The sequence below is a fragment of the Haliaeetus leucocephalus genome, unplaced genomic scaffold, assembly GCF_000737465.1.
Source record: "Haliaeetus leucocephalus isolate CR32 unplaced genomic scaffold, Haliaeetus_leucocephalus-4.0 Scaffold656, whole genome shotgun sequence".
Lineage (NCBI taxonomy): Eukaryota > Metazoa > Chordata > Aves > Accipitriformes > Accipitridae > Haliaeetus > Haliaeetus leucocephalus.
The window spans coordinates 2,438,716-2,460,875 of NW_010973092.1; the positions used below are offsets into that span (position 1 = coordinate 2,438,716).

Consider the following 22,160-nt stretch of genomic DNA (forward strand, 5'->3'; position numbering starts at 1 on the left):
GGGGGGGGGGGGGGAAGGGAAAACGTGAAGTTTTGGCCGCTGCCAAGAGAGGTGTAGGGTTTCTGGTGAAATTTGTCATGCTCTAACCGCAACAAAACTGGATCCGCCGAGAGGTGCCAAGCTCAACACGGGCAGGCAGGAAAGGGAGACCTTTCCCTGCCCACTCGAGTCGGGTGGGCTGCCGGAGAAGCGCGGCCGTGGCGGGGGGTCACGAAACCCCTCGGTGGGGTTTCGGTTGGCGGCTCGGGTTCGCTGTCCTGCGTGGGGGACTCGGTGCGGGGAGAGGGTTTGCTTGGGCTTCTGCGCCGGGGCCTAGAAATGACCCAGGGCCTCCTCGGGGAGTTAGTTCGTGTGGAAACAGGTAGTTTTTGTGGCTGTAAAATAAGTGTTGTTGCACGAGCAGGATAATGACTACGCTCGAAAGCGATGCAGTCCGCGTCCTGGCTGGCGTAGCGAAGAGGTAACCTGCAAAATCGTTTCAAAGGGTAGAGTTTGCGACTTGGATGCAAAGACGGTATGCTTCGTTAGTAAGAGTTAGGCGCTTCTTGAAACACTTCTAACAGTGTGGTAAAGCTCTCCTCCCACCCGCTGTCTTCAAATTTATTGCCTACAAATGATCAGCCCTTGGGTTGCTCTGTAAAGGGAGATCTCTGACTGATGGGCTTAATTTTATGTGTAGGATATTCCTTTTAGCTGTAGTGATACAATTTAGCAATTTAGGTGGTTAATAGTATATCTGCAGTAATTTAGGCCTCACAGTTTTCACAGAATATTGATGGGTCTTTTTGTGTCTTTATGGAGTGAGGACACGCTCCTGGACGTTACCTGAAATCCAGTGCTTTAACTCTAGCGCACACCTTTTAAAGACACTGCTCACAGCTGCTCACACATCTTTCTGCCGTTTACTGCAAAGGTGTTTCCTTTTTTTAATTATCTTTTCTAAGAGATGAAACATTTCAATGATGTCTGTGTCATCATCTTATTTTCTAAATGAGCTTAATACTGGGGTCAGACCCCTTGGTGGGGAAGGGGCGCTAGGACTGCTCTGTATAATTGCCTTGCCTTTTCCAACCCTGTTAAAAACATTTGTTAGTGATGGATTTGTATAGAGACTGGTGGTTAATTCGACAGCTGCAGTGCAGACCCTGGGACAGAAACGTGGGGATCTCCCCTCTGTTGAAAGGAGAGAGAGTCAGTACTGGCAAGGTCTCTTCTTCCCTCTTCACCTGCATCGTTCCGTGCCAAACTGGATGTGAAATTTAAAAAAAGACGTGCCACTCTGTCTGCTCTTACCTTTCTCTGTTTATGTAGTGCTGTTTCACTTTGTGATGTGAACTGTCAACAGGTAACTAGTGAATTTGCGGTTAATTTCTTTTTGGCGGACCCACAGGTATAAAATCCCAGGAGGCGGCTGATGGTTCTGACTGAGACTCTGGGTGTGGGTGGGAGACCCGGCTCTTGCGCAGGAGAGCCAAGTATTTTTTGAAGACTAATACAGATGCCCTCTAGGCATGTTGCCTAAGGGCTGCTTTCATTTTCCAAATGGGGATAAGTCTTTAGTTAATTCTTACTATGTATGGTCTTATCAGTTACTGGTGAAACTTTTGGATAATACACAAAATAAAGACCGTTATTTATTACAGCTGGGTCTTTAGAGACTGGAAAGAAGCACTCTGGATTTTTAGGCTGTTTCTGGTTCCAGTAAACCTGAAGGCAACAGCCTTATCAATTTCATTGGGGCAAGGTTATGTTTATGGATTGATATATTATTATCTGCTTATATTCTAAATAACAGAACATTTTCCAGATATTCTGAGGGCTGACTCAGAATTACTTCTGTCTGTCTTCACTTTGAAAGCTTTGTCCTCTTACTGAGAAGATTGTGTAGAACAACCATTTAAAAAAAAAGTAAATTCTCTTACTATATTTTGTGAATAATACATACTTAGAGAGAAAAGCCCAACTACTCTGGCAGTGACATCAGTATAGCAGAACATTTAAGGATGATTTTGATGCTCATTCTTTTTTTGACTATGAATATATTTTGCATTTCTGTCAGGCTTATTGTGAAAATTTACCAGGACATAAATTCTATTTAATCTGAGCTTACACGGTTTCAAAAATAAAACTATGCTTTTCAGGGGAAATGTATTTTGTTTAGTTGTTGGTTGGTTTGGTTTTGGTTTTTGTTTTTGTTTTTTCTCCTGCCCAGAATCTCTTTCTGTGCTGTGGGTGTGTGAAATTTTATGAGTCTGGGTCTAGCCAGACTGTGTAAAATCTTTCAGAACTAGGTGCTGGAGAGGTTAACAGTTCTAGTGATATGACCAGTAAGTTAGCAACTCTAAAGTGTTTGCTGATGTACCAGTTTGCCTTTTTTTTTTTTTTTAATATATATATATGTAAAAGCAGTTTATTTTACAGAACAAGACTTAGGTAAATCACAATAGATCCAGTACATATTAGTATTTTAGCTCTGAAGTTTAACCAAGGGCAATTGGCAGCCTTGGCCCTTAGACTGAAATCTCTCAGTACAGCTCGACATTCACATTGTGAGCAAATATATTCAAAATTTTAGTAGTAAAATCTGTTTACAAGAAACACAAACACCTCCAGGTATTCTAGAGAAGAGACAAACCCTTAAGTTCCAAGGTGTAGTGTACCCGCTGTCAACTGCAAATAATACTCACGTGAGTGGATTTTCCCTGAGGGCAACTTTTACTATAAATAGGAGCTCGTGGCCATATTGTAGCATCTGGCACTGGCGGCTGCTGGTGACAGGAGAGCTCAGCCCAGGCTTGGGCTGTTACAGTTATTAGGAATATGAGATTTCAGATATGTTGTTTTCTAGAATTTCAGAATCAAAGTATTCCTGTTGTAAAAATATGTAAAGCGGTTAACATGAGTTGTGTGCGATACATGTCTAAAATGTATATGCACTTTTAAATAGCAATTAAATGAACCCTGTTCCAGAATTTTCTGATCAATTTCCCCAGTAAAATGGAAACAATCTTACAAAAACTTCCTTAAACTAAGCAGAAACCATGCATTTCTGCTAAATATGATGTGGGCACACAAAGTATTCCACTGCACATTTACATTACTGACTGCCACAGATACCAATTTCGAGCTACTATTTCTTTTCTGGCTTCCTAGGGGTCTGCTTGAGAGCTTTGGAGAAGAGGGAGCTGCTAAACTACTGGTAACTCAACTAGCTTTTTGTTCTTCAAAATGGGCTCAGCAGAATGAGCCCAAAGCTCAGTAAATTACTGAGAGGTCTCAGGCTTTGTATCTTTGTTGTTAAGATATGTGGGCAGTAATTCCAATGGTAAATACAGCTGTAAGGACTGCAGGAGAGTGTGTCTGTTGAGATAGTAATTGGGCTTGGAGCACTATTAACCTATTGCTGAGGGAGGGGGATGGTCCTGTAATACTGAATTATGGGACTGGCACGTTTTGGGGTTGTATGTAAGGGGGAAAGTCGGTGTTTCTTTCCATCTTATGTATGAAGTTCAAATACTTGTTCCCTTGTATCTCTATATATACTTCCCACCTAGCTGGGGGTTAGAGAGATTATTAGTTAGGAGTTCTTTTTACACTACAGCTCAATAAAAGTTTCAGTGTCTCTCTTTTTTTTTCTTTTTTTTCTTTTTTTTAAATCTGCGGAGCTCTAAAGAACCATCTCACCCCGAGGGGCATTCCACCAATGTTTGCAAACTGTTTTGCTCTTGTTAAAGCACCTGTTGTAGAGGTACAGCTGTGTGGTAATTGTTCAAGCTTGAAAGAACCCCTTCCAGTTTCGAGTCTTACCAACGGTGTGGAGTATCTCTGGGCACATTCTTCCTTTAGGGGTTTGCTTTGGTTATCTGGGTATTTCTGAGGATGAGCGCAGTTTTCCAAGTGGGAAGATACAGGAATAAATAACTTCAAACGTTCTTTACATTATTTATGGAGAAGGCCATTTTCGGTCATCCTGGAAACATGTTTTCTTGGGGTCTTTCTCTAATACTTGCTGCTCCTTTATTGAGAGAGTAATTTGCCAGGTTCCTAATATATGAAAGGCCTAAGGCTGGCTGCAAAGTAGTATTTCCTGAAATCTGTCTAGGCAAGCATCCCCCATTAGCCCAGACGCTTTCTATTTTCCATGGCAGTGACTTTAAATGGTATCCTGAGATTTGTTTCCTTTCACATAATTTTTGGCAGCGGGATTCATCAAGGGAATTGCAATAGACCTAGAGCTGGAAATGGGTAGCATGATACAAAGATGCTTCATGAGCCAGCTCCTATACAGAGCTATTGTTCTTGCACAGTAAAAAATGCTATATGCTGTCTTACAAAGGCATAATTGCTGCTTGAACTAGGAGCTAATTTCTTGAAATAAACTGCGAAGAGACTCGGAGACATCTAACGACATGTAGCTGGGGACTTTTTAAAGTGGAGGCTGGAGTAAGGTGAAGGAGGAACATGAAAGTTGTCTTTACATTGATTTTTCCAGTCCAAGTTTTACCCACAAAACTTCTTGGTAAGTTTTCACATTATTTCTGAATGGCTAGCACTGACGTAGATGATGTAGTATTGTTACAGGGACTGTTTAGTGTTTGTTCCTCCTGTGCTCAGAGCAGGGGTAACCACCACAGATTGCCATGTTGCTTTCCATTTTTAAGGTATGGATTCATGAGATGCCAAAGGAGTTCAGAGCCAGCGGTGTCTGGACACTGTAGTACCATCAGGTTTGTGAGAGAGCTTAAAAAGTTGAACTGAGAAAACCACTGCCAAAACTCTTATCGAATTAACCTTCCACAGCAAACAAGGTATCTCACTCCACCCAGTGAAAGGCTTTTCTGTCAACGGCAGGTAGCTTTGTGTACAGCCTGGCTGAGCCCAGGGAAGCAAATCTCTTGCCAAACCGTGTCAGTCCTTGTGAGCAATACAGCTAGTAAATTCACTATCCTAGCAGCGCCGCATAAGGCTTAAAGCTGTTCCTCAGCAGTGCTGTCAATGCGTCAAGCCAGTCTGACCAAAACCTGCTATTAATGAAATAGTGTGTTTTGTTATTTGTTCACTGCTGACATTCTCCAAGTCTTTCACCAATAGTTGTAAAACTCCTGGAATTTCACCACCTCAAAGTCTATCTTCAAAAAGAGCTTTAGCAGGACTTCATTTTGTAATAGCTCCAGCTTTTCATCTTTTCCAGTTATCTGATGAATTTAAAAAGCTTTTATCCCATAATTTTTTAAGATTATTCAAATTCTGAAACATCCAAATTGTTCTTCTGTTTTTATTAAGTTCATTTCTGCCTTTTAGTGACCCTTAAGTTTTGTTTTTTATAAAAAAATTAATCTCTCCTGTAGTATCTCTGGAAGAGTTTTTGGCTTTTTGGTTGCATTCATTAGCTTGAGTGTAGCAAGTTCTAGTAAATATTTCACTTTGATTTATGTGGATTTTTCTCTATCACTATGATGACTTTGGCCTGTATTTTGAAGTATATTGCTGTTTTCTAAAGTACTTCTTCTTGCCAAATCCTGTTTTGCATTTCCTGTCATCTGAGCTTTTATGTACCTTCAGTGTTTTAAGTCAGCTTTCCTCTTGGAAGCAGAGACATATGAATTAATGGGTTCCAGTAAGCACCTCTGGAGCATGGAGAACGTTTTGACAATTTCTGCTGAAGGGGCCACTCCCCAAGCCCTCCCTGACACCGCTCTGTATGTCTCCCAAGTGCTTCTCCAGGTAGGCATGTGTTGCTGCTGAAAGATCCAGCATGTCCTTGAAAATTCTATGCTAGCTCTGAATAAGGCAATGCTGCAAGCTGGGTCTGTACAGTGGCTAAGTGAGCTGCAAAGCAGAGGGTTGGCGATCCAGCCACTGATTGTTATTTACTCGTATTATCGTCAGATCCAAAGGAATTAACTTGGATAAGTACCCGCATCGGGCTAGGTGCAAACGCAGAGAATAACCAAATAATTTGAAAACCGTTGGGGTGCTTGTGCCTACCTGATTTTGTGCCTTGGAAAATTTTCCTCTGCCCTGGTGGGAACATACCCTGCCTAGCCCTTGCTTTGCTTCAGGTTCTTCCCATCGCCAGTGGAACAGGGAGCCTGAACAGTGGAGTGGAAAAAGTCCTCTTCTGCTCGTTTTTTTTTTTCCTCTACTTTTTTAGAAGCAGGTAAAGATACAAAACGAGCTAACACACAGGTTAAGGGTCACCCTTACTGCCTTTCCTACTGGCATCTCCCGTGGTAGTTGGGATCTTGCGGTGACTTGAGAACTCGGCGTCACGAGGTCACGCTGCCCTTCGTGGACATCACGAGGTCGGTGCCATCAGCGCGCGCTCAGCTTCCTCCCAGCCTGCAACATCTCTTCCTCCCCCTGGGACGGCACGGGTTGTCTGATGACGGCCTGCAGTCCTCTGCCTCGCCAAGCTGCCCTTGGAACAGTCGCTTTCTTGGTTCCCCTTCCAGCTTTTCAACTCCTTCCTCTAAGTTAGAAATGTTTTTCAGGAGAGGCTGGAGTGAGTGAATCGCGTGGTGTCCTTTTACCACCGGGATCTCTGCTGGTTAGGCCTTCGGGCTGTGGTTCTAGTTTGGATCTTGCCAGCTGATCAGGTGAATCCTTTGATTTTTACTTGAGTTTTTCTTGAATTTCCGATTGTATGTGCTGGACAAGGAAGTGTGGCAGTTTTCCCTCTGGATGGCATGGATGTTCTCTGTCCTCTTCCCCATGGGTTTGATCCAATGTGGCTGAGACAGACCCTGCTCCCATGCTTGTTCTATGGAGACAGAGTGAGCTGGCCCATCGTCTCCACAGTGGGAGAAAGAGTATGTTGACTTCTTGCCGTGGTTTCTGCGTGTCCGAAAATGTATGTGTATGTATACTAGAGTAAAAATGCTTCTTTACACTTGGGTTACACTGGCAAGTGTTGTAAGAAGGTGTTTCTGCAAACTTAAGGGTACTGATCTTTTCCCCTCCTCCTCCAGGTGAGGTCATAGGTGTATGAAGATGTGCCAAGACCATGGGGTGTATGTACATGTTTGTCCACTGTGAGGTCTTCTCCTTTTCTGAAACATTTCCACCATTCGTTTTCTGGTGACTGAAGGTGTGTTTACATGTCTCATGTTGTAAACCTTGTTCTCTTGGGATGATCGGCTCCTCTGGTTGACTGATGAATTGTCCTCCTTGTGTTTTCAAAGGGCTTTATCCTTTTCTGTGTGTACGCTGCTGAGTTCACGTATGCTCATGGTGACAGCTTGGATGAATTCAGGCTTCTGTTCTGGAATAAACTGGTCCAGTGTGACTTGGAGTCTGAAACTTGTTTTGTAATTTTGTCTGAATGCTGGAGGTGACCACTTTAGAAGCATGTTTTACGAGTGGAAAGTAACGCACACGGTGGTTTCATGCTCAGAGGCTGTGTTCCCTCCTATTGCTACATCTGGAGCAGAATGTCTGCAAGATCACATGTTCGTGAGTAACCTTAGGAAAAATGCAGAGCTCACTTGCAGCAGCGAATCCACAGCGTGGTTGTGCTGGGCTTCCAGAATCGGCCAAGAGCAGAATTTGCCTCTGAGGACTTGAAAAATTTTGTGTTTGTGGTATAGAGAGAGAACCTTAATCTATAAAATATCTGCTGGAGGAAAAAAAAGTTGTGCCCATTAAAAACAGGAAGTAATTTTATTCATCTGTAAATGACTTGCTAATGCACCAGCTACTCCACCTTACCCTGAGTAGTGACAGAATTCATGTATGGGAAACACTCCTTTGGAAAAACTCATTTGCACAAAATACGCATGCGATTCTGCTGTGCCTAAGGAATGTGACCATAATGATTACATTCAAAAGGGGCAGTCCCCTCTGCAGGATTAATCACTTATTTCTAAAAATAAATGCCGAAATGTGTTCTGCTCCAAAGAAGTGTGAACAGTTACTGTGTAGTCTTTGTATCAAAAAGGATTTACTTATTTTTACAACAATGCGTTGTGCTGTTGCTTGGTGCTCCACCAAAGCTTTTAATTGAGGTAATTCTGCACGTTTGCGTAAGAAGTATGACCTTTTTCTTTTCTGGAATCGATAGCTTCTGTAGATACTATTATTCAGAATACAATACACTGCAGAGAAACTTGTTCAAACATGTGAATTGCAGCACAAAACACTACACAAACTGCATATAGAATATCAGCAGTGTGTGCATATAGCATGCATCCACGAGTACAATGTGTTTGTACGAAGTTTTCTGTCTTTTCTGAAAAGGTAATTTCATAGCCCTTACCAAGTGATTAAACTTTTGGACTTAAACAGTTTGACTACATGTAAAAGCTCTTTATTTTAAACAGTCTTGCCTGGTGCTTTTGGGGTGATAATCTGGGTATCCTCCAGCTTTTGTGTATTATTTATCTTTGAAACTTTGAAAGAACCCCCCATTTCGTATGGGTGAAGGACTCTTTGCCTTGATGCCAGCTTAGTAACAATGAGCTCAGCTGTAGACAGCCCCTGTCCGCTTCAGCCTCAACAAGTGAACAGTCCAACATCGGTTGTATCATGAGTGCAGACCTGGGAGGCAGCCTTTGCTGAAAGCAGCGATCTTGAAGCATGGAAATGATCCATGACACGCCACTGATCCTGCTCTGTTTCTCCAGGATGTTTCCACAACGTTGTCAGCAGTGATTTTGGCCTAAAATGAGTAAAATACATCACAGAAGCAATCGTATTTCCTTTAACATAGTTACTGTTTGTGCCTTGCACGTTCATGGTATTTGATATTCCTCCAGATCCGTGTGTGCCTCGTTAGCAGTGTCTTCAAATGTTTTTCCCTTGCTCCAGCCAAAATGTCAACAAAACATAAAACTTCGAACAGTACCACAAACCCTCTACCCTTTCAGTTTGTGTGATATATAACTGGAAAGAAACAGCAGCCAAATTACAGTTCTCTGCCATCTGTTTTAGTTGATAAATGAAGAAACTTTGAGCGCAGTTCAGCCCTTACTTTAGGTCCTGGCATTGTGCCCGTTTAAGCCAGAGCAGTATCTTCACCCCGGTTCCTGTGTCATTTTCCACTTTGAGAGAGAAGGTATATTTTTTGTTTGAGCATTGGCCATGGGAGCAATTGCTTTGCTATATGCTTTCTTTGGTTTTTATTTTAGCCTCGGTACCTATGGAAATGGTGGCTCACACAGTGCTGCGCTGGGTCTCACACTCCCCTCTTAGTAATTTCTAAACCTTTTGATCGACTTCAGTTGTGTGTGGTGGAGAATGCGAGAACAGAAGTCTGAGTGAGCTGAGTTTCTGTAACTTTAGTGAAAATCCTCCATGTGCTGTTGGGTGCCTCCTGCCCATTGTACCGCTACTGCCTAATGCTCCGCTGTACCCGTGGAGCTCTGAGTTGTCCACACCTCATCGTGTTGCTCTTTCCAGTCAGCGTGTCAGAAGAGACATGGAGACATGGCCAGAGTATGGCCATACTGGAAGAAGACAGTAGACATGTGGCTTCATAGCTTCCTCAGGGAACAGCTATGTTGTAACCACAAGAAAGGCCAGTCCTGCACTACTGTGAATACCAGAATATCAAAATCTGTTTGTTGAATTATTCTGCTTTCTAGCTAGTACTGAAACACACACCGTCTACTACATACCCACATTTCTCTTGCCTCATGCATTCCTTGCACAGCTTTGTCCCAGGGAAAAAAAGGCCTCCAAAGACTGTGGACTCAGCACTTAGTTTGCTATGTTTGGGGGTAATTATGAAAGAGGATGGTAAATCGGAAGGAATCATGTGTGAGCAATTAGCTGAGAAATGAACTATTAAACAGGAATGAGATTCTTGTTGGGGTTTTTTTGCGCCCCCGACCCCCCAGCAAAGACCTACCTAGAAAATGTTCTTGCCATTTGGAGAGTCGGCTGAATGGTTTGTTTACTCCTCGTCATGAAATTTCATACCAGAAATTGGTAGAAAAATGCTGTTAGTTCAGGTGTTAATGAAAAATACGTGCAGGTGATAAGCTGTGTGGTTGTGTGTGCAGGGAACAGTGGCTGCAAAACATGGGGTGAGCGCACTCTCCTTCTCAGAAGCTTGTTCTAGTTGAATGACATTATCTGAACATCTGAGAAGCTGTTAAGGAAGAAGTCTGCCAGAATTTTCTTGTTCCTACAGGAAAAATAACAATAGTACCCCCTCCTAAGACAGAGTTAAAGAAATGCCTCAAATGTTAGGACAGTGAATTGGCTTACAGTGTTAACTGTGTTTCTATTTAAAGGCAGCCCAAACTCTGACATACAATTTAAATAGAAAAAGGTGGTTGGTTTTTTTTTTTTCAGTACTTAAACATATTTCCAGTAACTCACAGCAGCTGAAATTACTCCGCTTTCTTAGTAGAAGAGGAAATTGTTCCACTGTCAGCATGGAGGGCTAAGAAGCTGTGAAAATGAGCATACTGGTTTCTTAACTACGTGTGTTTTCTAGTCATACAAGAGATGCTAATCATGAACTCATGACTTCTTTTTTTCCAAAACAGGCATAATTAAAAGTATAGAATTTAAAAAAAAAATCAAAGCAACTTAAAATAAATTCTTATGAGATGGTAAGAGAATTATATCTTTATATAAACAGAAAGTTTATCAAACTCTTTATCAGATAAGCAAAAATATCACTTTGGTATAAGACTGATTTAATGTACTTGCTTTAAATTTTAGTGGTTTTTTCACAGTATCTTATGTGCAGTTATCTTCAAATGAATTGTTTTGGTTTGTCTGAAAATGTATCTGTTTTAAAATGTGACATCAGATTCTCTTTTTTAATTGAAGAATGCTCACAGAACTGCTAGATAGCTTGTGTTTGTGTGTTGTGTAAGACTTTTTTCACATTGGGGTCAGAAGGTAAGACGCCAGGTATTAGGTTTTTTGTTTGTTTGGGTTTTGGGGTTTTTTTGCCCACCTGGATTTCGTATATATTCATTTAAAGACTGGTCTTTTCTATTAGTAGCTAGCAGGACAAATCAGCTAAATTACACTCAGAGCTGACATTAGTCCACACCCACACTGGAGAAAAAACCATGCAAGATAAAGTAAAATTCGCTAATGGCAATAGTTCTTATCTGTATGGATAGACGAAACAGAGGAAAATAAAATGTACAGGGAACAGGGAGTTTGACAAGACTGTTTGTATATAAAATTTAAAAAAAAATGAGAAACTTAGAAATGAAGGCAAATACAAAATGACCCAGTCTTATAAAGTCCTCAGCATCCTCAGTGTAACTCATTGGGGTTTAAAGCCTTTCGGTGCTGCAGCCTTGAGTTTCACTAAGGGATATTTATGCTGGAAGAAAAGAGATCCTAAGAGCAAGAAAGACCCTACTCTCAGATCTGTCTCCTATATGTATATATACATGTGCATGTGTGTGTCTGTATACATATATATGTATATTTCAAAATACACCCAGATGCTTTTGTGTCATGGCTCTGAGTGTAAGTGCACCTCTGTAAATTACAGTAATTGAAAGACCATAAAGCAAAAGCCTACCTACCTTGTTCCAGCAGAGTGCTTGACTGTTGCCTTTGTAGTAAGGTCTTTTGTCTTTCCCCCAGCAGTGAGATGGATAAATTCAGTGTATGCGTATGCTGTGTAGACAAACCTAAATTGTTTTGATATAATGCTGGACAGACTCATTGCTTTGTAGATCAGAACCATGGTTCTAAGATTTTTGTCTTAAGATTTAGGGGGGGGTCATAGGTGCTGTATAAATATAAGCTAAGATATTAGCAACAGAAGAGGTGGAGAGACTTTTGAAAACTATAATCTTTATTTTCTTTCACTTTTTCTTGTCCTCAAGAAAAGATTGTTCCCTGCCTTCATCATCGCAGTGCATGCAGCCCTAGAGGAGCTGGAGACCCCCACTTCTGTATGTGTCGATGGAGAGAAGGGCCCGGGGCTGGTGGGTGGTCCAGCTCCGCCTTCTGCATAGTGGCAGTAAAGCAGAGGGGAAAAGGGTGCAGTGGGCTTTTATTTGGCAGGTATAACAGCAATGATGACAGTACAGAAAATGAAAGTCAGGCTGGAAATGCTGGGTGTGAAGTGAGTGCAATGAGCATGAAGTGGTAGCGTTTTTGGAGTTGCCCTGTGTTCAAGAAAGATACAAAGGTACGTGTGCAAGTGTAGTGGGAAGCAGTTGGATGGTGCTGCTGTGATTTAATGCATACGTTTTACAGGATTCTTTCTGCTTGGTATTCTCTGCTTCTCGTAATGTTCTCCCTCATCATCACTGTCCCTGTTGTTTGGTGCTCTGCTTTGGAAACCAGTATTTACACTCATGCACACACAAAGAGAGAGGAAGAAAAGAGTTAAAGCCCAGCTCACTTTCCCTTCCATTTTTCTGTTCTCTTCTTAGTTTTGTCCTGTCTGAGACCTGCAGTGCTGCCTCTCCTTTCTGGAGGTTTCCCCTGGGTGCTGTACCATCCCCTCCTCCTCCTGCCACAAGCAGTAGGGTGCATCCTGTTTGGGGTTACTGCTGTGTCACTTCAAATGACATGCGCTAGCATGAGGAGGGGAAAGGGAAAGGAAGAGCCAAGTGAGCGATTATTTTGCCAACAGCTCCTTCCACAAAAAAAAAAAAAAAATCCAACAATACAGCCCAGTCCAAAATGTCCTGGTGGCATTGACAGCTATTGCTGGCCAGCACGTGAGCCTTTCTTTCCTGTTGATGCAGCAGAATAAATAGCTTCATGTGGTGCTGTTACTGGTTCACAGCAGGATACCTGCAGCACTAGGCTTCTTTGAGTTCCCACATCTTACAGATGCTTGTGTGGACAGGCTAAATAGGGAGAAAAAAGATGAGGCAAGAAAATGCTTTTGAATGAGAAGGCAAAGCTGAGTCTGCCACTCCATAGGAATGAGAGGAAACAATAAATGTTTTTTTTGTACATGTTAGAATGTGGTACGTGAACTACAGAAGATGCAAGAGCTGATGTGGAGCTGATGGGAGCTAGTCAGAAATAGCTTGTTCTGCTGCAACCCCAGGAGAATCCTTCGTGGAGTCAGGGAGGAGTTGCCCCAGCCACATCTGTTGGCAAGCTGTGTTGGCTGGGAGTGGCTGGAACTACATTCTCATCAAACCTACTACCACTGGCAAAAAGGGATTTATTGAACATACACTAAATATATGTATAGATCTTGATTAAGTACAACCTCTCCGAGTGGAACAATGTAGGTTTTATCAAGTGTTTCTGTTGATTCTGTGAGCTGTGAGGCAGAGCTGGTTTGGACTCTGTGTTCATGCTCAATCCCGTGATAAAGAAGGTGTGTGTTTGGAGTGAGTTTTGGTGCTGATACCCAGGGAGTACACGCTGAGCTGAACCTGCAATTTCTTTATCACAGACCAAGATTTTAACAGTAAAAAAAAAAAAGCCATGTGGACAAATAGGGGCTGTTTTCAGCTGGTGCTCAGAGCTTGCATGTATCTGTCTTGTGGAGTTTTTAGTAAGACTTGACCAGTTCAGCTGTTTTGCATGGAAAATCCCTCTAGATGGATAGTTGTGTTTAAAAGCTTATTTTGTTTAATGACCACAGGCCAATGGCCAGTCCTACACTGTATTTTCCATTCCTACTGTTCTTAGAAACCCAAGACTGTGAGCATGTAGCGAGACTTAGAAAACTGAAGTGGCCAGCAGAAAATCTGAGTACAGAGTTCAGTATGGCAGTGAGCAAAGCACTCCACTGCAAACCCAGTAGAGCACTTTGTTAAGCTTGGTTTAAAGATTGAACAGCTCCTTCAAAATCAGAGGGACCACTAGCTGGCTGACAGCTAAAAGTGTGCTTAAGTGCTGTTCTGCTTTGGGGAACCAAAGTATTCAGGACCTCACAGTTTTAGTGCACTTGTGTGTTAGGTGCCAGGCTGTTCCATTATTCTGGCAGTCTGTATTTTTTTGCAGATAGTAAATGAAGTTGTATGGACATGTGGCTTGTTCAAGCATCTGATTTTTATTTGTCCTCATGTCCTTATGAGTTACATAAAAGTGAAGTCAAGCAATGTCTTTAGTGTCTGCTCTATATAGATCTACCTGAAATAGTTTCGGGTCACCTTTGCATGCTTAATTTGGAAAACAGTTGAGCAGCATGACTCTTGCCTTGGAGAATTGAGTAGTCTAGGCTCCTCACAGTAGTCTTGGGGCTCTTGCAGTATCTGCACAAATCAAGATCTTGTCCCTTCCGCAAATTAAGTAGGGGCCCGTTCAACTTGTAGAGCCAGTAAGGGAGGGATGTTCAGTCCACGGGTTGGAGCCAAGTTGGAAAAGTCTTCCCTCCTGAAAAGCAGTTGTAGGATAGATCCAGTCCACCTAGATATTCATTAATGTTATTTGGCAGATCTATGAAAGTGTTCTTAATTGTTTCTGGTTCAGAGCCTGGCAGCAGTCTTGAAATGCAGCGAACTTCCTGGTTAGTAGTTTTGAGGGTTAACTAAGGGGAACGGTTAGTTAAAGGCTCCCAGGCACAGAGCTGTCACAGAAGCAAGTAACCGCTCTGCGTGCCGTTGCGGAATTGTGCCAAGCATCGCGTTGGACTTTTGAAGGCGTTGGAGGATGCTTAGATCGTAAGTGACAAACACAGTGGTGTCAGACAGTCGTTGATTGATGGGGGGTATCCATCATTAGCATTCACGGGGTATCGGTATAAATGAACATCACGTATGGGTAGGCCAGACTGGGATTTCATTCCATAGATACTAATTTGTTATACTTGTTTGTACTATCATCCTCTGTCTTTAGTTTGCAGTTGTTCCTGTGTAACTGAGATGGGGTTTTGGTGAAATCTGAGGGGGGAATAAGACTGAGTCAGCACTCTGCTTAAGCCATGTGCTTTACTTTAAGCATGTAAGTAGTTTCATTGCTCCCAACGAAACTGCTCATGTGCTTAGCATTAGGCATGTGTTTTAAATAAGTTGCTGATCCAGAGTCTAATTTTTTTTTTTTAGGAGAACCTACACAAATGAGGAGGGTAAGACTACAAACACACAATATTTAAAATGCTACAAATCAAAGGTTTAAGGTAGTATTCTTCAGGAAAAAAGCTTTTGGCATTTAATGCATTTTAGTGACACACTGAGCTTAAATGTCACCTTTGTTGGAAAAATGATCATCATCTGTTAATTTTATGTGACTGTCCTGATAAATGACCTAGCAGCAAGCTAAAGTTCACTGTAGTCCTCTACACCACCAGGCTTTAGACTGAAAGCAGCACTTTGGGATTATCCCTATGTCAAACCTCGGTTGAACAGAGTACATATAATTAATTGTCTGCCAGCTTTTCCTATTACAAATATACACAGTTTGTGAAATTGGTTTACCATGTGCTGAAAATTTCTTTGATATTTTTAAAAGCCTGTTGCTATGGCAACTGGACCCCATAACAGAAAAGCTTTTTAGTAAAAAGAAGGCTAAGAATTTCAGTTAACAACCAAGAATAAAGCCATAGCAAAATAGCTTGTATTCTTTTTTCAAAAGCAAACAAACAAACCCCAGAAGAAAGCATGGTATCCTGAAGCAGCTTGGACCTGGATTACCAGATGGAAGGGCACACCCTGCTCACAGGGCTTCGGAGCTCGGCCGGGAAGCTCACACTGTGAATGCTCAAGCCAGTCTCGGCTTTTACGGTGGAGGATAATCAGGGAGTTCACAAGCGTCTTGCTCCGAAATAATTCACATGTCTTTTTTTTTTTTCATATGGAAATGTTGAAGTGATTTGATGGTTTGGCTTATAGGCAAGGAAACATGAGTTTTGCTTCTCAGAACTGGATGTCCCCTTTGTGCTTTGCTAATACAGAAACTGGCAGAACAGGCATTACTTTTTCTTTGACGTTGGGGCTTGCAGCCCTGTTTCCTTGTGTCTCATGACTGAGTGAATCAACACCTAATTAAACAGTCACATGAGGGACAGAGTAAAATGCTGCTCAGGCACTGATCATTGTGAATCTTTGGAGAATAACTACTTACATCTGTCTTCCTCCTTCTCCAAGGAACCCTGAACAGCTGCAGCTTGGCTTTTATTTCCCCCCCCCCCCACCAAGGGAAAAAAGATCACGTAAATGTTGGCTAAAGCAATGGTGTCTGTACAGATAAGTGAGAGCTGGGGTAGGGGGAAGAGAAGACTTGGAAGTACTGGACAAAATCTTGAGACATTGGAATGATTTGAGTTTGTGCTGGGGATGACGTAGCTGAAAGCCTGAAGTTGTAGTCCTTGTGCATTTGACGTTCCTGGTGATTTAACTGAAAAGGTGACGTTGGGCAAGGAAGTACAGTAAGCTCTTTGGAGTGGTCTGGGGGGATTCTCGATATTTTTAATATTAGTTGTAATTTTTTTGCTTGCAGCTCTTCATGAAGGGTCCGTAACAATTGGTTTCCATCTCTGTGTGGCAAATACTTGTGTGGAGATTTATTGGGCTCTCAATTATCACTGAGTCACAAGTGCAGCCACCTTAATCAATTACACGGACGTGGCCTACAGCCAAGGAATGCTCAAAACCCCATGCCGCCTGCTCGTGCTGTATGACTTTCACCGCCAAGGCAGTACTACCCCCCCCCCATAAAACTCACGAAACAAGTATTACAGGATGTTTTAATCAGGGTAAGCAGATGGCTCCCTCCACCCTGACACAGCAGTGGGGTCCCAGGTAGCGCGAGGGACGTGCTGAGCTGGGCAGCAGATGCCTGGGTCTACAGCGGGCGGTTTTACTGCCCTGGCGCTGGAGGTAGCGGTGGTTTGGGTGCTTCCATGGTGCAGTATTTCCAGGCTGAAGATATCCACCAGGGGTCATCCTGGCCTGCCTGGTGCAAGGCTGGTGGGTTTCGGGGCTGTCCTCGGTCCCGGCGGGGATCCCCTGCCTCCTGGGACCTTGGGCAGAGCATGGCCCAGCACCGCTCCCCCACCCTGGCACAGCTCACAGGTTAAAAAGCATGACGTAAAAAAAATGTAGCTGTTTGCATTCTAGTCTTTTAGCCCTTAACAAGTTACTTATTTCTTCATCTATCCATCTGATAAAAAAATGCTTCTTTAGATGTGTTTACTCGGTGTTGGTGCAGATATCACATGGCATGTCAGGTGTAGCACTAGCAATTTGTTGATGCACCTTGCAGCTTTTTTTTTTTTTCTGTATCTCCTGAAGTAATGTTTTGAGAATCTTGGTTTTCACTTGTGTAAAAAGAAGAAAACAAAACTGCCATAGTCCTTACAGTTGCTGGGAAGAACATGAAAATAAAAGCCTTGAAGACTCTTTAAGCTGAAGATAAATACAGTCAATTCAATGTTTGTCTATTAAAAAAAAGAAAATGGTAGGATTCCTCAATCAAAGTACTCTTGTTACATCAGGAGTCATTCAAGGGTTTATTATTATTCTTATTAATATTAGAGTTGATAGCAATTCCTCTAAGATGTCTTCATTTTCATGGCAACAGGGTTCTTGTAGTCAACCTTGACTCTTGATGTATCTTCTTTTCTCTTCATTGTATCATCTGTTAATATCCGTGACCTCCAAAATAAAAAACATCAATTCACCATTAAGTTACCTAAGCAAATTTTGCAGTTGATAAATCTAAGCTTGTGAGCTTGTTTTTGTTCTGTCTAGCACTGTGAAACAGTCACTCTTTTATCATATTAGTAATTCTCAACAGTGGTAGTTCAGATGTAACATAGATGCTGGTTTTCACAGGCGAAGTTTGCTTTATTGTCTACTGGAAACTCGTGTATCAGGCAAAGATAGATGCTGCATGTCACTGAGTGTTGTATTGTCATTCATACTTTGAAGAGGGGATGGAAAAGAGAAGTTAGTTTTATGTATGGATTTAGGGATTGAAGAACCTATCTAGATATCTCCAGAATTACACAGCATAAAGAGGGGAAAAAAGACTTCCCCTCACAACCCTCCTCTGCTACACTAGATACTTCTGTGTGATTTTAAATAATTCTTTATTTCCAACAACTATTTGTATGCATCAAGAGCAGTTTGTATTGGAACTTTTTTCTCCCCAACTTTTCATTAAATGCACACAATACTGAACTATTTACACTTTATTTTTAATAGCTACAGCAGAAGATTAGTCTGTTCTACACACCCGAGAGTGCACAATAAAATAACTGTTTGGCAGGGGGAAAATGCCCTGTTGTCTTGCAGTACCAGTTGGTATTATGGAGGTTTGTTCGGTGTCTTATTTATAGTAGATTGCAACTGGAAATGTGATACAAAACAAACACCAATGTTCCAGTAGCTTAACCATGCATCAGATTTTTACTTTGATAGTTATTTTTATTTTAAGCATCTTTTATCATTACTTGATAAATTACAACAGTGAAGGGACGGTCAATCTGCTGAGGTGTCAGCATCCACGTTCCTAAAAGAAAGATAATGTTCCATGTCATACCCTCCAGGAATGCTTCCAGGCAGATTCGTATTTATGCTGATGCTCCTTTACACTGCTGGTAGAGACAGTTTATTCCACTCATGAGACCTCTTGGTGCTAGTGAGAATCCTGCCTATGGAGAGTTTATAAACTTTGGTTCTCTGTTGATTTTTTGTTTGTTTGTTTTTTGTTGTATTGCATATCAAAAGCACTTTTTTCAGTATCTAAAAATCTGGTTTCTTTTAAAGAAAATGGGGCCTAGGTTTTGAAAAAGCTCTGGACTGCTTACAGAGATCTTTCTCATTGTTTTGGCTCTTGCTGACCTTTGGCTGGACTTACGTCTGTGTGTGCATATCTATGGTGCATGCAGGTATGTGTATGTGCTCCAGTGGTATACGGAGGGTTTATACTTTAATACTGTCCACTCTTCCTCTCCAGCAGTGAGGAATTCAGTGGAATTTTTTTTGCAGGGGTGCAAAAATGTACAGAAAGCACATTTAAAAGTCTAGCTCAGTGGTAATCCTATTAAGGCGAGTATTTTGTAGAGAAGTGCTATCCAAGTATTTCTAGTCAGATTTCAAATAAAATCCTAATTGGTTTTCTCTCTTTTTGTCTAGTGTGGCTTCCAGCTCCTACCTTTGTGCATTACTAAGCAATAAACATTTCTTGGCTTGCTTACTAGCTCTTTGTTGTGTGTGTTTACAACGTGTGAGGGAAGCCTTCTTTCAGGAGAAAGACTAAAAAAACTCGTTAAGGCAGTGGAGAACAAAAATGAATCATTTCATTACTTTTTTAGATTGTGGTTGGAACAAACTGTTGTCTCCTCGGTTTAAAATCAGATGATTTATACCCAAAAGGTGCACATGAGCCCTTCCAGTAATTCTAAATGTTTTCAGAAATGCCTCTGGAAAAAAGGAAGAAAGTAACTCTCTTTAGTGCTCTTTTGTCTTGAGGGGGTTTTTGGCTTATATATGTTTAAGAACGAGCCACAGCCCCAGTCTGGCAGCGGGGTTTGCACAGAATCCCTTGGGTGGAATGTACTTCATCCTCTTGGCTATTCGATGCAGCTGGACACCATCACTCACATCTTTCCCATCTTCAGTTGCGTGGATGTGCAGGGATACTGAAGTGCCCTCCCAGGACCTCTCTGGAAGGTGATGGGCTACTAAGGCAGGAGATTTTGATCACTTTATTTTTTGAACTTTTTAGATGTTTTTCTGAAGCTAGATAATATTATCAGCTTTGTTTTCCAAGTTCAAATTTACACACACACAGAGACGGGGGGGGGGAAGCCTGCACCCTTTCAGAGAGTTGGAGAGTATCATATTCCCTGCCAAAGCCAAATACTACCTAGGTGGTAAATGAGGTACTTTTTTTGGACTTGGAGAAAAAACAAAAAAAGCTGCCTTTCTGGAGACACTTTTCAACAATAGATGCTGGAGACCTGTTGAAAACCCCATAAAGCTTTCATACCATAGGTGAAAACAAATTACTGCATCTGGAATACAACCAATATTGTAATTATATCTTTTTTTACTAACCAGTGGCCCATTTTGGGTTTTATTTTTATTTCACCTCCCTAGAAACAGTGCAGATAAGCAGTGAGGAGGGGTGACAAAGGGGCTGTGCTGTGCCCTCTGTACAGCATGCTGCTGTCTCGGTCGAGCAGGGTGGGTTACGGTTCTGCACACCTGCCTTGTGTTCCCCCATCCCTGCATACCCTGAATGTTCTCTGAGCATGGCTTTGCATCTGCAGTTGGCAGCCAGTAGGCTTGGATTTGAGTGCAGGCTTGGACCTGGGTTTAACATACCATAGGTACGTACTGGTGTGACCAGAACATCTTGCTGTCCTCAGAAATTTAGAATCAGATGTTGTTTATAAAAGCTTATCTCCTCTGTTCTGGATCAGTAAATAGGATGTTCACTGTGCCCGGCTATACACCTAGAGAAGACGACAGTGCACGTTTCATCTTAAAGAGGCCTGAGTATTTTTTTGGATGTGGGAATGGTGACTGTGTTTGAACCAACACTGAGTATCTGAAGTCCTTCCTCAAGCAATAAATATTCACTGATCTAGCTAAAGCACTATTTACTCTCCGTACACTTTTGGAGTCTGTCTCTATTTGAAGAGAAATTTCTTCCAGTATTTTTCCTGGTCAGTTGTTGGATGGAGGCTGGGTCTGCTTTCAAAGCACTTGTCTTTAACACGCATCAGGTTACCCTGAGGTAAAATGGAAACTTTAGATGTTACTCCTGTAAATAAATGTTTACATAATACATTGCACTGAACTTCTCACCATTGCATGCCTAAGAAAAAAAGGTCACTTTTGACATCAGTAACCTTTAGAGAGCCATGCGTTTGCCACACAGGTAAAGGAAGTTACTGTGCACAGCACATTTCTTTCACTAGATCAAGAAGGTAGGAGAGGTCAAATGTTATTGCTTACAACTCCCAAGGCTTGGCATTCTAAGCTTTAAAGGCAAGATTTGGTTTTAAGGTATGGGCCTTGTAAACAGCACATGCCCAATTTTGCTCATGTGAGTAATTCCATTGAATACCAGGCCACTAGTCGTGTATGAAAAGCCAAGTCTATAATGTATGTCTTTGTGAGGTCAGGGCCTCAGCTCTTCATTTCTAAATGAGAAATTTCCTACAAAACGTTCAGGGTCACAAAAGATAACAGTTTTGGATTTGGAACCAAGTAATTATCTATCTTGTAGTTTTAGTGCTTTTGTGTCAAAATGCTTGCCCAGCACCAAACATAAAAATACTACCTTCCTATAAGTCAGCAGCAAAACTGCTGTTGTGTCAATAGATTAAGGATTTCTCCCTAAACTTAATCCAGGAGATGTGTAGCAGGAGAGGGAGCTCGGTGTTCGCTGGTGGAATCCATCCCAGAGGGCAAAAAATTATTGGGGCTGCTGGGTCTTGGGGCCAGAGCCCACGGACAGGTGCATCAGCTCACCCACTCTTGTGATACAGGGGGATCATCGATAGCCCTAAACTTTGTGTTGTGGGATGCAGCCGAACAGGAGATCCTGATGATAAATGGATTTTTGCTGCCTTTGTATTTGGTAAAACCTGTAGGTTTTCAGACACTGACCCCCCCCCCCCGAAGTGGGGGCTATGGGGCTACAGTCTCCTGCCTTTATATATTTGCTGTGTTTTGTCCAAAAGTAATACAAAATTAATAGTATGAATGATTAGTCCCACATATACCTGTGACAAGACTTGATGGCTTTTAATGTTCATTGCCCTTTTGGATGCCCGGTTCCTTCCTCACTTCCCTGTCCATCTCCCTCGTTCCTCCCCCACAATTTAGAGAAAAAAAAGTTCTTTAAATAGCAAGCTCTTTGCTTTTGTGATGTACCCGGCAGCCTTCCTAGCATGGCCTGGGTTACCCCAAGAGCAGTCGTGAAACCTTGTTTAGAGCTGTCGGGTTGGTCAGCGTTTCTTTGTGGGCATTATTCCGCATCCCCCTCCCCCCCCAAAAAAAGAAAAAACCCACCCAAACAACCAGCGACCCCAACCCACCCCTCTATATTGCCATCCAATTGTCTTGCGTGTCCCTGAGGCTTGGCTTGTAATATTAATGAGCCCTTCCAGGGCATACAGTGCTTTCTTTGTCCTTCTAGGAGCCGACGGGGAGGGGGAGCGGGTGCCGGCGCGATCGAGGGAGCGGAGCTGGTTCCCCTCAGCCCGAAGCCGAACGCGGCGAAGACGCGAGAAGCGGCCGCGTGGCGATCGATCGGCGGGGGGGCCGCGCGGCGCCCCTCCCCCCCCTCCCCGGCGGCGG

The 22,160-nt window shown here is 42.4% G+C and overlaps 1 protein-coding gene across 2 annotated transcripts in view; it reads left to right on the forward strand.

The window, feature by feature from the left end:
• FNIP1 (folliculin interacting protein 1) overlaps positions 1-22,160 on the forward strand; it is a 67,781-nt gene that overhangs the window by 880 nt on the left and 44,741 nt on the right. The window lies entirely within an intron of this gene.